Raw genomic sequence first — 14,864 nt, forward strand, 5'->3', positions numbered from 1 at the left:
TGATTCATGTTATACTATGTATCAGAACTCCATTCCTTCTTATGGTCCATTATTTTATAGATGCACATACCACGGTTGTTTATCCATCTATCCATTAATAGGCATTTGTTTCTACCTTCTGGCTTCTGGGATACCGTCACCACTGCTGCTATGAACATGTGTATACAAGTATTTGTGTATGGCTTGACTTGTTTGGGTGGGGATACTGCAGCTCACTGTATAGCTGGAGAACCTGAATCCTCATCTTCCTGCCTTCACCTCCCAAGTGCTGGGAGGACCACCACAGCGTGCTTAGCTGTTTTGAATACGTACCTGGACTCAAACTGCCGGGCCACATGGAACTCTGTTTAATTTTTTAAAGAACTGCCAGACTCTTTTTTTATGATGGCCAAAGTATGTTAAATTCCCCCAACAGAGCTTTCTCTACATCTCATCAATACTTGTTATTTTCTATATTTTATTTTGTGAGAGATGAGATCTCACTGTGTTGCCTGGTACTGACTGAATTCCAGGGCTCAGTTAACACTTCTGCCTCAGCCTATTTGGTAGCCAGGGTTACAGGCATGTGCCACTGTGGCAGCCCTATTTTAAGTTTTTTTATTTTTTTTAATTAGTTAATTTATTTATTGGTTTTTCAAGACAAGGTTTCTCTATGTAGCCCTAGCTGTCCTGGAATTTGCTCTGTAGACCACCTCAAACTCAGATTCACCTACCTCTGCCTCATGAGTGCTGGGATTATTGTTCTTTATTGATTGATTGATTGATTTTTAAGACAGGAGTCTTATAGTAGAGAGTTTTCCTGTGTCCTGGCCTGCCAGCAGTCAGGACAGATCTCTCCCACTCGAGTCCCCCAAGTAAACACACAGAGGCTTATATTAGTTAAACTGCTCAGCCATTAGCTCAGGCTTACCACTGACCTGCTCTTACACTTAAACTCAACCCATTTCTGTTAATCTATATGTCGCCACATGTTCCGTGGCTTTACCTATGTGCCATTACATGCTGCTCCCTGGTGTCTCCTGACTCAGTCTTCCTCTTCCCAGAATTCTCCTTGTCTGCTTATCCCGCCTATACTTCCTGCTTAGCTACTGAGCAATCAGCGTTTTATTAAACCAGTGTACAAAAGCATTATTCCACAGCATTTCCCCTTTTCTGTTTAATTAAAAAGGAAGGTTTTAACTTTAACATAGTAAAATTACATATAACAAACAGTTATCAAGCAAGAATTACAGTTACACTATCTAGTCTATTTGTATTTAGCAAAATTAAAGAAAATATTCTATCTATCCTATATTTGTGAGTATAAAGTTTTATATCTAAATTATCTTTAATCATAACCAAGGAAAATTATAACTATCTAGTCTTCAACTACATCAAAGACCCAGAAGGATATAATATTACCTAAGTAAACAGGAAATGCATTGTAAGCAACTTCCAAAAATCTAGAATGACAGAGACAGTTGGGCACCAGAGTCTTGCTATATAATCCCAAATGGCCCAGAACTCATGTTTACCATGCTGGCCTTAAGCTTCCTTCCTCTGCCTCTGCCTCCCCTCCCAGGTAACAAGGTTACAGGTCTGTGCCGCCATGCCCAGTGCCCAGGCTGTTTGTTTTTAAACTATAGCCCTCCTAGTAAGCATGGAGTAGTATATCATTGTGTTTATTACCATGTGTGTGCATGAAGAGGTGTATGTGTGTGCACAGAGTAGGTGTGGAGCTCAGAGGACAGTTGTGTGGAGTCTGTTCTCTCCTTCTGCCTTTATGTCAGTTCTGGGAATCAAACTCAGGTCATCAGGATTATATAGAAAGCACTTTCAACCACTGAGCCATCCCACTGTCCCCCATTGTGCAGATCCTTAATGAATTTTGGTTCTGTGTTTTGTTCTTGTGTTATTTTGTTCTTGGCCATTTGTATATGCCTTTTGGAGACATGTTTAAGTTTGCCAGTGTTTCAGTTAGGGTTTCGTCCTGTTTGTGTTTTTTGAAGCAGGATCTCACTATCCAGCCCAAGCTGGCTGGAACTCAGTGTTCCTCCTCCCTCAGCTTCTCGTGAGCTAGGCTATAGATGTATCCCCATGCCCTGCTGTGAAGTTTTAGGAGTTCCCTCTTGCTCTGGGTACTAGGTGTGCAGTCGGTGTATGGCTTTCAGGCTTCTCTCCTGCTTGCTCAGCTGTATTTTCACTTTCCTGATAGTGTCCTTGGATACACAGAGATTTAGCTCTGATGAAGTCTAGTTAGCTTCTTTTATCTTCTCTTGCTCATGTTTTTGGCATCATACCAAAAGATTCCATTCTTAAATCTAGGCTGGGAAATTTTACCCATGTCATCTAAGAATATTACAGTGCCTTTGGCTGTGGGCATAATGAGCTCAGTTTCCTTTATGACATGACACAGGCTCACAAGACACAAATGCTCACATGGCACAGAGGCTTATGTCTTGCACATTCTGGTTGGTTGAAGAAAGTGAAGATTTTAGAATGGATGTCAGGGGTTCTGGTATGTAGTCTGCCACCCAGGAGGTGGAGGATGAAAATGTCAGGTGCTTTCTTCTTTGTTCTTATTATCTGGGAGGACTTGAAATAGTTATAAGTAAATGTTGCTACACTGGGTGCCCAGTGAGGTGTAGGCAAGACTGTCAGGAGTTCAAGATCATCCTTAGGTACTTACTGAGTTTGAGGCCAACCTAGGCTACATGAGACCCTATCTCAAAAAGAGTTATGAAATTAAAGGAATTGGGTTTTTAATAACTCTTAATAGATAACATTGGACCTTAATCTAAGTTAAACTAGTGAAAATAACCAAATTAACTAATTTTCTATATATTTATAATTTTTAAAAAGTCTTATTAGCTGAACACATGACTCATACTTGTCAACTGATCACTGAGGAGGCTGAGACAAAATGATGACTATGATTTTGAGGTCAGCCTGGGTTACTGTCTTAGTCTCTTTTCTTGTTGCTATAATAAAGTACCTTGACAAAAGCAACTGGAAAAGAGTTTGTTGTAGGCAGAGTTTTTCTGTGTCTCAGCAATCACTCCCAGATAACTACTCAGAGACTTAATTATAAATGCTTGGCCAGTAGTTCAGGCTTATTACTAACTAGCTCTTGCAACTTAAATTAACCCTCTTCTTTAATCTAATGTGCTGCCCCATGGCTCATGCCATTTATCTTTCCTGAATGTCCTGCTTCCTTTCCATCTGGCTGGCTACTCCTCTGACTCTGTCCTTTTTTTTCCCCAGCATTCTCTCTGCCCCCAAAATCCTAACTACCCATTGGCCAATCAGCTTTTTATTAACAATGAGAGTAAAGCATTTTCACAATGTACAGAAGGATTATTCTACAGCAGTTTATTTTAGCTTGCAGTTCAGAGTACAATCCCTTATGGTGAGGAAGTCAGAGGTAGGAGCTTGAGGAAGCTGCTCACATCATATTCTCAGTAAGAAGCATAGAGTGAAGGATGCATGAAGTTACTGCTCAGATCCTTTTGTCCACATATGCAGTCCAGAGTTTCCTGCCTCAGACATGCTGCCACCCATAGTTAAGGTGGGTCTTCACACATCAATTAGTGGAACAAAATAATCCCCCACAAGCCCTTCTTCCAGGTGATTGGATAGTCTGTCAATCTAACCATTATAGCTACATAGTTCCAGGCCATCTGGGATGGAGTAAGATCTTGTCTCATAACAAATTAAGCAGTAACAACATCAACAGAAGCCTTCCTATATATTAACCTGAAGAAAAAGTCAAGAATTTTAGCTGGGTATGGGGGTGCCCACCTGTCGTTCCATCACTTGACAAGTGGGGTTCAAGGTTATCCTCTGTTACTTAGAGTGATTGAGACACCCTGGGCTATACATAAAATCCTGTCTCAAAAAACTAGGACTGTTTATGATGGGCTAGCAAGATGCTTCAGTGAGTAAAATGCTTCCTATGAAAGCTTTAGGACCTGAGTTGTGTTCCCAGAATCAGAAAGCCAGGCACCATAGTATGGTCTGTGATCCCAGCACTTCCATAGCCAGATGGGAAGTGGAGATAGGAGAGTCTCTGGAAGCTCAGAGGGTGGCAGGTCTGGTGTACACAGTTGAAAAACAACAGAGTCCCTGTCTCAGACAGTGTAAGGTGAAGACTTGTCCTCTGACCTCCACATGTGTGCCATGCACACACACACAAGAATAAAGGAATAAACAAATCCATGAATTTAAAAACTGACTAGTCAAACTTCATTTACTAACAGCATTCTTACATTGGTGCATTTGTTTTCTATCCAGGATGAAGAGCATATAAAATGCAGCCAGTGATCAAAACCAATGGTCCAAGGTCAATGGAAGACAAATGGCCAGGACTTTGCTTCTTGGCTCCATTTACCGCTTACTGCTCAGTAGGCATGTCTGTAAATCCGAAGTTTCTACCAAAATGTGTGATCAGACATCACGAAGGCCTTTGCTTTAATTTTCCACACCTAGAAGACTTGCCAACATTCAGACCTGTTCTGTATTGCTCTACATGCTGGTCAACAAGTTATAATGCCTGAAACCCCAGGAGTAGAGGAAAGGAGAGGAAAAGCGCATGTTTGCACCTTAGCCATATGGCTTTTCTGGTTAATTTCTATTTTCCTATGTAACCCGTGTGTGTGTGTGTACGTGTGCGTGTGCGTGTGCGTGTGTGCGTGTGCGTGTGTGTGTGTGTGTGTTCAGGTGTCACTTCTCTTCATGTTTTTAATCACCTACAAAACCAAATGGGCTGTGTTGTTCCCTGTGGTTCTCAGCCTCTATGGACACAATGTTACTCCTTTCCATGTACTTGAGTAATGTTTGACCGTCTGCGAGCCATTCCAGCATAAGCTGTGAGTACATATTAACAGATATATACATTTCTATTTTTATAATCCATAGTGATATGCCTGTTTTAAAGAATGTTCATAAGAAATGCAACAAGAAAGCCCCAGACAGCCTCTTTGTGCTGTTTCCTCAGACTGTGTTTATGAAAGTTGGCTTGGGCCAAATCCATGCTTGGAAAAGAATTAGCCATGTTTATTTTTAGGTGAAAAGTAACCTTTCAGTAGCATTCATTATCTTAACCTGCAGTAAGCATGTGCACATGTGTTTCGTTGTATGTCTACATGTACATGGTAGACAGGAGTGAATGTTCACACACATTTGCTTGTGTACTCAACTAAGGCATGGAATATTTTTTGAAGAACACAGAATGAAACTAGCTGCTGAGACTGAGTGTCTGCCTTCCTGTCTAGAGCATGGGCACACTGCTGGTAACGCTAACGGCTGTTGCAGTTGGCAGAATACTCAGTCTCTTCCTGACATGAGTGTCCGTATGAATGTGTTCTGAGCCGGAGAGAAGCCGACTGTGTGCTCGTACCCACTTCAGCCTGTGCCTCCACTGTGGTGGGGCATCCTGAGCTGTACCTTGTGCTGCAGCTCGGGGCCTGGCAGGTATGTGGAGTGGCAGGTGGCTCTGTATCATAGCTGCATTTACATGGCATGGAGTGAAGGTTGAGGGGCAGAGCTCATAGTAGGATATGCTGAGGATGAGGACTCTACATCTTCACTCTTGCTGCTTCAGTCAGATGCCCTGTTCTCTGTTGCTGCTAAATTAGAACTGTTCCTCACGCTGATGAGGCAGGAACTTGGCTTCCAAAAAAGAAGTGTTTGCCACAGACTGGCAGTTGAGGAGGAGGTGTGATAGTCTTCAGGCATGTCCAGCCTTTGACATTGTGACTTGAAGCCTGAGAACTGAATGTTTTAAGTGCGTTTACAGTTTTGTGCTGGGACACATTTCCTAGCTACTCTGAGGCATGTGCAGCCTGCAAGCCATGGCTCAGACTTGCCTGACAGGTTGTCTGTGAGGTGGAACATGAGATGGATCTCTTGGCAGGCATTTAAACAAATGCTTCCCCTTACCCTAAAGATCCCTTGATTTCAAGCTTCAAACTTAGGTGTGTATGACTGCCGACAGACCACTAGCCCAGCTTGCTGGGTTCTCTGTGTTTAAGAAAAATGGACATTTAAGGATATTTAATGTCTTCTTAGGACCATAAATGTAGACAAAGGATTGTTGATATTCAGGCCCTTCAGAATTTAAGTGTTTTTAAATATAGTGTTCAGACTGTAATGGGTGTGTTCTACCAGCTGGTCTACTCAGTCATATTATTTTTACTTTGCAGAACAGCCCATGACTTTATGTTGCTTGTTCAGTACCTTTTGAATTCTCTAGAAAAGTTGTTTTCAAAGCAAACATTCCATGATGAATGTGGCTCCTCAGTGGCATGTCTGTATTGTGCTTGAAGATTCTGCAGGTTCTGACAGTAATTGCAGGGTCAGCCCCAAGTAGAGGAGATGGACTTTGGAGTGAGATTTGATTGCACTTTGAGTCTATTTGTGTGCCTAGATCGTTTTAGTGTTCTGGAGTATTCAAGCCAAGAGAATGGCCCTTGATGGTGAGTGCTCTGGGAACTGTGTTGGCCCTTCTCCCTCAGAGCCTGGGATCTCATCACTGATCCTGATCCAACAGCATCTTCATCTCCATTCCCATCCAGTGGCACTGCAGACTAACTGCACTTCCTTCCCAGAGGACAGCAGGCTGAGAGGACAGAGCCCTGGGCCCTCATCCAGGGCAGGAAGAGGCCTGTGCCTCACTCCACAGAGCCTGTCTCCTCTTTCTTTTTATCTCGGAGATGTAGGAGAAAATATAATTGTGAATTCACACCAATCTGACTCTATCATTTTAGAACCCACTTCCCACATATTGGAGCAACCAGTGCAATATGGAATTGATCTGGTCTGGTCAACTTTTAGGCTGTAACTGAAGTTCTTGTTTTCTATCTTATTTAAAATATTTTGTGATACCTGAATCAGAACCTTATAGCAGCCGTCCCTGTCACTATTTGCCTTGTGGACAGTGCTTAGCATCACCGTCTAGAGTTTACCATCTTTGAACTGTGATGGGTTTGCTTTGGCTGGTTATAAAAAATACAGATTTAAACTGGGCTTCACTTTTAGTTAAAGGCAAGTAAAATTAACAAAAATAAATATATTTCACAAAAATCAGCTGCATGTTGTTACATATATTAAAATACATATTTTGTTTTTTAAAGATGAGAGCTAATTAAACCACATGGTATTTGGGGGCAATGAAGGATGTTTTTCTTAGAAGAGCATTGTACAATTATATTTTTTATGAAAAATAAAGTATATTCATCAAATCATGTCAAATTGCCTGTTTCACAATGCTGAAATACTCTGAATCTACCTAGAGCAGTTGAAAGAAAGAAAGAAAGAAAGAAAGAAAGAAAGAAAGAAAGAAAGAAAGAAAGAAAGAAAGAAAAGGGGAAGGGAGGGGAGGGGAGAAAAAGGAAGGAAGGAAGGAAGGAAGGAAGGAAAAAAATAAAGAAGGGAAGAAAGGAAGGAAGAAAAGAAAGAAAGAAAAGAAGAGGCGGGGGCTGGAGAGATGGTTCAGTGGTGAAGAGCACTGACTGCTCTTCCAGAGGTCCTGAGTTCAATTCCCAGCACCCACTTGGTGGATCACAACCATCTGTAATGAGATCTGTTGCTCTCTTCTGGCCTGCAGGGATACATGCAGGCAGAACACTGTATACATGATAAATAAATCTTTGAAAGAAAGAAAAGGGAAAAAGAAAAGAAAAGAGAAAAGGGGGTCTGGGGTCCTTGAGGTGGTTCATCAGGCAAAGGCACTTGCTGCCAAGTCTGACAGTCTGAGTTCAGTCCCCACAGTGTGGAAGGGGGAGAAGTGACTCTGGGGAGCTATCTTCTGCTTCTGCACTCAAGTGTGGTTAAGAGGGCTTACTGCTCCTGCAGAGCACCCTTAACCCACATGTGGCTCACACAGCCTGGAACTGTAGTTCCAGGGGATCCCCTGGGCTCCTGTACATAGGTGGTGCACACACACACTAAGACAATCACACATATACCTAATTCTTTTTTATTTAAACGGGACTAGGCAGGTCCTCATTACATTTTCTGAGTCACTTTGAATTATCTAGTCAGCCAGACTCCTCATCTGTCCACACAGTCACTCTCAAAGGGTAACTGGTGTGGTAAGTTGGGTCGTTTTTTGTCATTTTTCTTGTTGCATTTTCTTGTTGACAAAATGCCTGATGAAGGGTTTATTTGGGCCCATGGTTTAAGGTTCAGTCCTTAAACCATGAGTATGAGGCACCTAGTCACTGCATGTGCAGTGAGGAGGCAGGGTTGATGTCACCATATCTACAATGAGGAAGCAAGGTTAGTATCACTGCATCTGCAGTGAGGAAGCAGACACTGCATCTGCAGTAAGGAAACAGAGTTAATGTCACTGCATCTGCAGTGAGAAAATGGTGGATATCACTGCATCTGCAGTGAGAAAACAGGGTGGATGTCACTGCATCTGCAGTGAGGAAGCAGGGTGGGGACTTCTGATGAGTTTGTTTTCCTTTTATACTGGATCTGGGTCCCCAGACAGTGAGATAGTGCCGTTTACATTCAGGGTGAGTGCTCCCTCCTCTGGAAATACCCTCAGAGTAAAATCTCAGCAAGTTGACAAGATGAACCACAAAGTACAAAAACCTGTTTGTCAAATAGCACAGGACAGGGCTGGCAGGACGGCTCAGTGGGTAAAGGCTACATTTGACAACCCGAGTTGATCCCTGGAACTCACACATACAGTTGAAGGGAGATCCCTCTCTCCCAAGCTGTCCTTTGATCACACACCCATATACACACTAAACAAATGGGAAAAACATAAAGATATTCACAGTATGTAATGATTTAAGTTATCAAAAAGAAAAACGTTTAATGAACTCAAAATGTAGTTAGCCTGTTCCCAGGTTGTTTTCTGTATAGTGCTATGCTTATCCTTTGAATTGGTGTAATTGGAGGCTCTTGTGGCAATAATAGCCCTCAATTAACTAGGTTCATTTTAAAAGCCACTGATGTTCCAACTGGTGATATTATGCTCTGATTATCCACATACAATGATTTTCAGGCTGCTAAATACCAGGGTTTTGTTGTTTTTCCAATTCATCGTTTTACTTAATTACAAGTGGTCATTAATCCCAGTCTGGACTGTCCTGTAAAGTTGTGCTGATTTGTGCACTGCACAGACACAGTTAAGGTGGCTGATGGACCTGAACTCTAGCTCGAATTCCCCCTTAATAAACCCTGTAGAAGAAAGCCACCTGTCATCGGCTCATTGAACCATGCCTGTTGCCTAGGTCTGCCCAGAATTTACCCAATCAGCTCACCTTTTTTAATTCCTCAACTCACTAGGGGTGCCCTTTTGAAAAGTGTGCAAATAATGGCATTGTACAGATGGCTTTAGCCCAATTAAGTGTGACTCTTCTACTCTATGTTAGTGACATTGGTGTGGTAGTTACTTAGCAATGGTAGGTGCTATGGAAATGAGTGAATGCTACAGACCACGGACAGTCAGTCTCCAGCGCACCACTGAAAATGGCCGAATGGAGGCTAGCACAGCCCAACTCAGAACAGGTACATCTGAGGCCCCACAGCGTAGGCACGAAGAACAAGGGACTGGAGGATCTCAGAAACTGTGACAGCATGGAGTTGCCCAGAAGTTCCGATCCTGTTGCAGGACAGATTGTAGTTATGATTCCAAAGCCGCTGAAGTTCCACCCACTCTAGGACCCTGAGGCAGAAGCTAGGCTTAATTTCTTTTTCTTTTCTTTATCTAAATAGTGTATCACTCTGCAGCCCTGGCTGGCCTGGAACTTACTATGTAAATCAGGCTGTCCTTGAACTCATGGAAATCCACCTGCCTCTGCCTATTGAGTACATGGATTAAAGGCCTGAGCCACCACATCCAGCTGAATCTTTAAATCCCCACAGACTCAACTAATCCCCTTACTGTGTTTGGCACGGGCCCCAAACACTGCAGGGGTGGGCTAGCCTGGGCTGGAGTTGGGCAGCGAGCTGTGCCTGACAGACAGTTTGGGTCTGCAAAGATCTGAACAGGAAAAGTCCAGTCCAATCTTGTGTCCCTCAGCAACCCCTTCCTGGCAAGGATTTGGAAGACCCTGAGACATGACAGTGACATCAAATGGAGTCTAAAGACCAGGACAGCTCAGAATCAAATAGGGCAAAGACCACACCAAGACCACACCAAGACCACACCAAGACCACCCTTTCCAGGGCCACAGGAGAGAAGATACAAGGTCTATGGCAACAAACAGGAAAAGACCCTCATTAAACCTATCTGGCTCCTTTCAGCTGAAGGGAAAAGGATCATCCTCAGCTACATAACAAGTTTGGGGCCAACCTGGGATATGTGCGATGCCATCTCAAAAAACAACAACAAAAATAAATGCATAGTGAGTCTTGAGCGAGCCAGGACGGTATATCAAGATCCTGTCAAAAAAAACAAAAAACCCAAGCCGGGCAGTGGTGGCACACGCCTTTAATCCCAGCACTCGGGAGGCAGAGGCAGGCAGATCTCTGTGAGTTCGAGGCCAGCCTGGTCTACAGAGTGAGTTCCAGGAAAGGCACAAAGCTACACAGAGAAATCCTGTCTCAAAAATAAATAAATAAATATAAATAAATAAATTTGGGTGTTGGGGATTTAGCTCAGTGGTAGAGCGCTTGCCTAGCAAGCACAAGGCCCTGGGTTCAGTCCTCAGCTCCAAAAAAAAAAAAAAAACCCAAGACTGACAGAAACTGCTTTTGAAGCTCAGCAACCAGGCCCCACAGCCACTCAGCAAGACAAAGGAACATCAAAAAGACAAAGAGGAAAGCTGGTCAGGCCTTCATCAGAAGGCTGGCTTCTGTGAGGGCCGACAAGAGACAAGCTGGGAATGTCCCTCACCATATTAGCGTATCCCCCATCTTTTTACTAGTGCAGACCAAAAAGAGAAGAGCCATGTGAACGTGAGCTTTTCAACCAGAAAGACCAAGAACTACCGAGCATGGGAAAGGAAAGTGGTTTTTGAAAACTTTTAATCCTCTTCCTGGAGTGGAACATCGTGAAAGAGCCATGAATACAAATGAGAAACAGCCCAATTCAAGAAAGACATCACACTGGACTCCAAAACGGTATTTTAGAAGAGGCTTCTGAGATAGGATATCTTGAAAAACTTGAAGTGTTCACATTTGGAAAAAGTCCAGAGCTGCCCAGATGGTAGAGGGTCTGAGGTCAATGAGATGGGCCTAAAGTGAATTCATTCCACATTAAATTTAACTATTTTACCCCGCACATGCATGTCCACTCAGGGGATCCTACAACGCACTGCTACGAAGTCTGCACGTTCTCTGAGGTTTGGGATGTAGCTCAGCTTGCACAGTGTTTACCCAGCATGAACAGAGTCCTGGGTTTGCTGCCCAGCAATGAATAAAACCAGGTGTGATGCCGCATGCCTGTAATCCCAGGGCTGGGGAAGTAGAGGCAGGAGGATCATTAGTTCAAAGCCAGTCTGGGATGCAGGAGACTCTGACTTAAAAAGAAAGGGAACAGAAAACCCAGAGGCCCTGGTAAATGCTGGTGGTATCACTGCCAGTTTTGTGATCTATGGGACTTTTAAAGCATGATCACATTTGTAAAATGGGTTTAAAACAATATTTCGAGTAGTGATTTCGTGCCTGTAGCGTGTATTATTTGCTAGGGAATCTCCTCCGATGTTTTTTAAGCACACTGATTGGTTAACCCACAGCTGAGTCTGAGTGCTCAGCAAACTTGGCTGTGTGGTTGGTTGCTAAGAGACAAAGATTTCCCTGAATTCCGGTGACCAGCTCGGTGAAGAGAAGCCGGCTCTGTCCGCTAGGCACAGCGCCACCAAGCGGCGTCTTGCAGAACTGCGTCCGGGTTCTCCATCCTTCCCTTTGGATGAATTAAGAGAACAAAAGGACTATGTATTCTTTCACCGTCGGCCCTCAGCGAGGACGTTTATTCTCCAACAAATGAATCGTGAGAGATACAGAAGTAGTTGCCACATTTATTTAAAAATAAATTTTAAATAGAATTTATGGGGGTGTGGGAAACCATAGCAGGTGTGTGGAGGTCAACTTTCAGGAGCTGGCTCTTTCCACCCAGGGACAGAACCCAGATCTTCAGTTTGGTGACAAGCACATGCTGAGCCATCTCATCCACCCAGTTTGTCAAGAATGGTAGATTACCTCTAACTTTACTATTGGCTTGAGGCTTCCAGGGTCCCTTCTGCTCTAAAAAATGTGTATTTTAATTAAGTTGTTATTTTATGCATTTGCTTTTTATGAGACATAGTCTCAATTTAAATTTTTTTTATTTTTAAATGTGTGTGTGTGTGTGTGTGTGTGTGTGTGTGTGTGTGTGTGTGTGTGTGTTGGTAGTGGTGGTGAATAACTTTAATGTCTTACATGTTAGACCATCATTTTGCCATTGAGCTATATCCCCAGCCCTCTTTTTACATTTTTTTTTTTTTCAATTTTAAGAGGGCCCTACTGTGGCAAAGCATAGCTGACACATGACTTTAATCCCAGCACTCTGGAGGCAAAGGCAGGCAATCTGTATGAGTGAGTCTAGCTTGGTCTACATAGTGAGTTCCAGAACAGCCAATGCTACATAGTGAGACTACCCCCATTCCACCCACCCACCCTCACCCCCGATTAAATAAAAAAAAATAAAAAGACAAAAAAATAAAGCTGGGTATGGTGCTGCAAACTGGTAAACCCAGTATTTGAGAGGTAGAAACAGCAGGATCAGGAGTTCAAGGACAGCCTTGTCTTTATAGAAAGTTTTAGACCAGCTTGGGCTACAAGAGACTGTATCAAAAACATAAACAAGGCCAGGAGGTAGTGACACACAAGCCTTTAAACCCAGCACTCAGAAGGCAAAGGCAGGTGGATCTCTGTGAGTTCAAGGCTACCAGGTCTAGAGATCGAGTTCCAGGACAGCCAAGGCTACACAGAGAAACCTAATCTCAAAAAACCAAAACCAAAACAATACCACAAATAAAATAAATAGAAAATTAAAAAAAAACAAAACCCAAACCCCTAAGTAAATAAGTGGAGCAAGTGTACTGGTCAGCTTTTTGTCAACTTGACACAAGCTAGAGTCATCTGCCAAGAAGAACTGGAATGGAGAAAATGCCCCCATCAGACTGGAAGCAAATCTGTTGATGATTGATAAGGGAAAGTCTAGACCACTGTGGGCAGTGCCACCCCTGGGCTGGTGCTCCTGAGCTGAGCAAGCTCTGGGAGCAAGCCAGGAAGCAGCATTCTTCCCTGGGCTTTGCTTCAGTTCTGACTCCAGGCTCCTGCCTCGACTTCCCTTCATGATGAACCAGTTTCATGTGTAAAATGAAATAAACCCCTTTCCTCCTTAAGTGGCTTTTGGTCATGGCATTTATCACGGGGACAGAGCAAACTAGGAAAGCCACTGTGCTTGGTGAGACTGGCATACCTGTGCACACATACATCATACATACACATGATAACAATAATAAAGTCAAATTAAAATAAGCAGGGCCTGGAGAACGATACTGATTAGAGATGAACCTCATGGGGCTAGAAGGATGGCTCATCAGTTAGGAGTACATATTGCTCTTGCAGTGGACCCAAACTTGGTTCCCAGCACTTGTGTTGGGTGGCTCACAACAGCCTATAATTCCAACCCCATGTGATCCAATTCCATCTTCTGGCCTCTGTGGGCACCTACACAGACACATAAGTAACAGTTTTTTTTGTTTTTTTTTTTTTTATTGCAATTACAATAAAAGGCTTCTGTCAGAATTTATAGGAGAAAATGTAGTCAAATCTTGCCCTTTGTGTCCTGGTGGTCACAGTAGGGCCAGGCATTTGAAGGTCTCTTTGTGAACTGCACAGCAATTCCTGTTTTTGCAAGCCTAGCAAGGTTGCTTGCTCCTTTGCCTGTGTATGATTTAGAGAAGGGAGATATGGGTCCTAGGAACTGTGTGGATGGGACACAGGTACAAGGGAAATAGCATACTGATTTCAAGGCTTAGACCAGTAGGAAGGCTCAGTGGGAGGTGCCCATTGTCAAGCCTAATGACCTAAGTTCAAGCTCCAGAACCTACACAGTGGAAGGTGAGAACTGACTCCTCCAAGTTGTCCTCTGGTCTCTCCAAGTGCACCCCACCACCACCAATAAATAAAATAATGAATTTTCAAGCCTTCACCAGCTGCTTGGAATAAGGAAGGATGAAACAAGAAAAGGCAAGGAATGAAGATGGCTCTATCCATTCCCTCTCAAATAATGATTAAACCCATCACAGGACACCTCCCAGCAGTTCCATTAGGCTCTGGTGGATGGTCAATGGCCAGTGTCCCGCCCCCCCCTTCAGGAGGTAACATGCAAATACATACTGTGTTGCTGAGCTGGAGAAACATATCGCTTATGGGATTTCAGTGAAACAGGAGGCCACAGTTATAAAAATTCAGTAGAGAAAAGACAAGAAAAACAAAATAAAGCAAGACAGACCCAAAAATAGAAGCATGTGTATACTAACCTAATGACAGAGCAAAAAGTGTTTTTAATTTTTCTTTTACATTTATTGAGTGTGAGTGTGTGCACACGCAAGTGCATGCAAGCCACACTACTTGTGTGGAGACCAGAAGACAACTTGCAGGAGTTGGCCCTCTCCTTCCACCATGTGGATTCCAGGGATTGGACTGGAGCTGTCAGACTTGATAGTAAGTGCCCTTAACCTCTGAGCCATTGTCCCCATTCAGGAAAGTTTCAAACAAACGAACAAATAAGCTTTTGTTTTGTTTTGTTTGTTTTTAATTTTATGTGTACAGGTGTTTTGCCTTCATAAATGTCTATGCACCACAAGTGTGTAGTGTCCTGAGAGGCCAGGAGAGGTTACTCAATCCCCTGAAACTGGAACTAAAGGTGGCTGTGA

The 14,864-nt window shown here is 43.2% G+C and overlaps 1 protein-coding gene across 1 annotated transcript in view; it reads left to right on the forward strand.

Moving 5' to 3' along the window:
- Positions 1-7,225, forward strand: part of Crebl2 (cAMP responsive element binding protein like 2) — a 30,313-nt gene extending 23,088 nt beyond the window's left edge. The window contains exon 5 of the mRNA XM_036182001.1: positions 4,273-7,225. The gene's annotated coding sequence lies outside the window, so the exon portion shown is untranslated. The remainder of the gene's footprint in view (positions 1-4,272) is intronic.
- Positions 7,226-14,864: the final 7,639 nt, after the last annotated feature.

The sequence above is a fragment of the Onychomys torridus genome, chromosome 3 (assembly GCF_903995425.1).
Source record: "Onychomys torridus chromosome 3, mOncTor1.1, whole genome shotgun sequence".
Classification (NCBI taxonomy): Eukaryota; Metazoa; Chordata; class Mammalia; order Rodentia; family Cricetidae; genus Onychomys; species Onychomys torridus.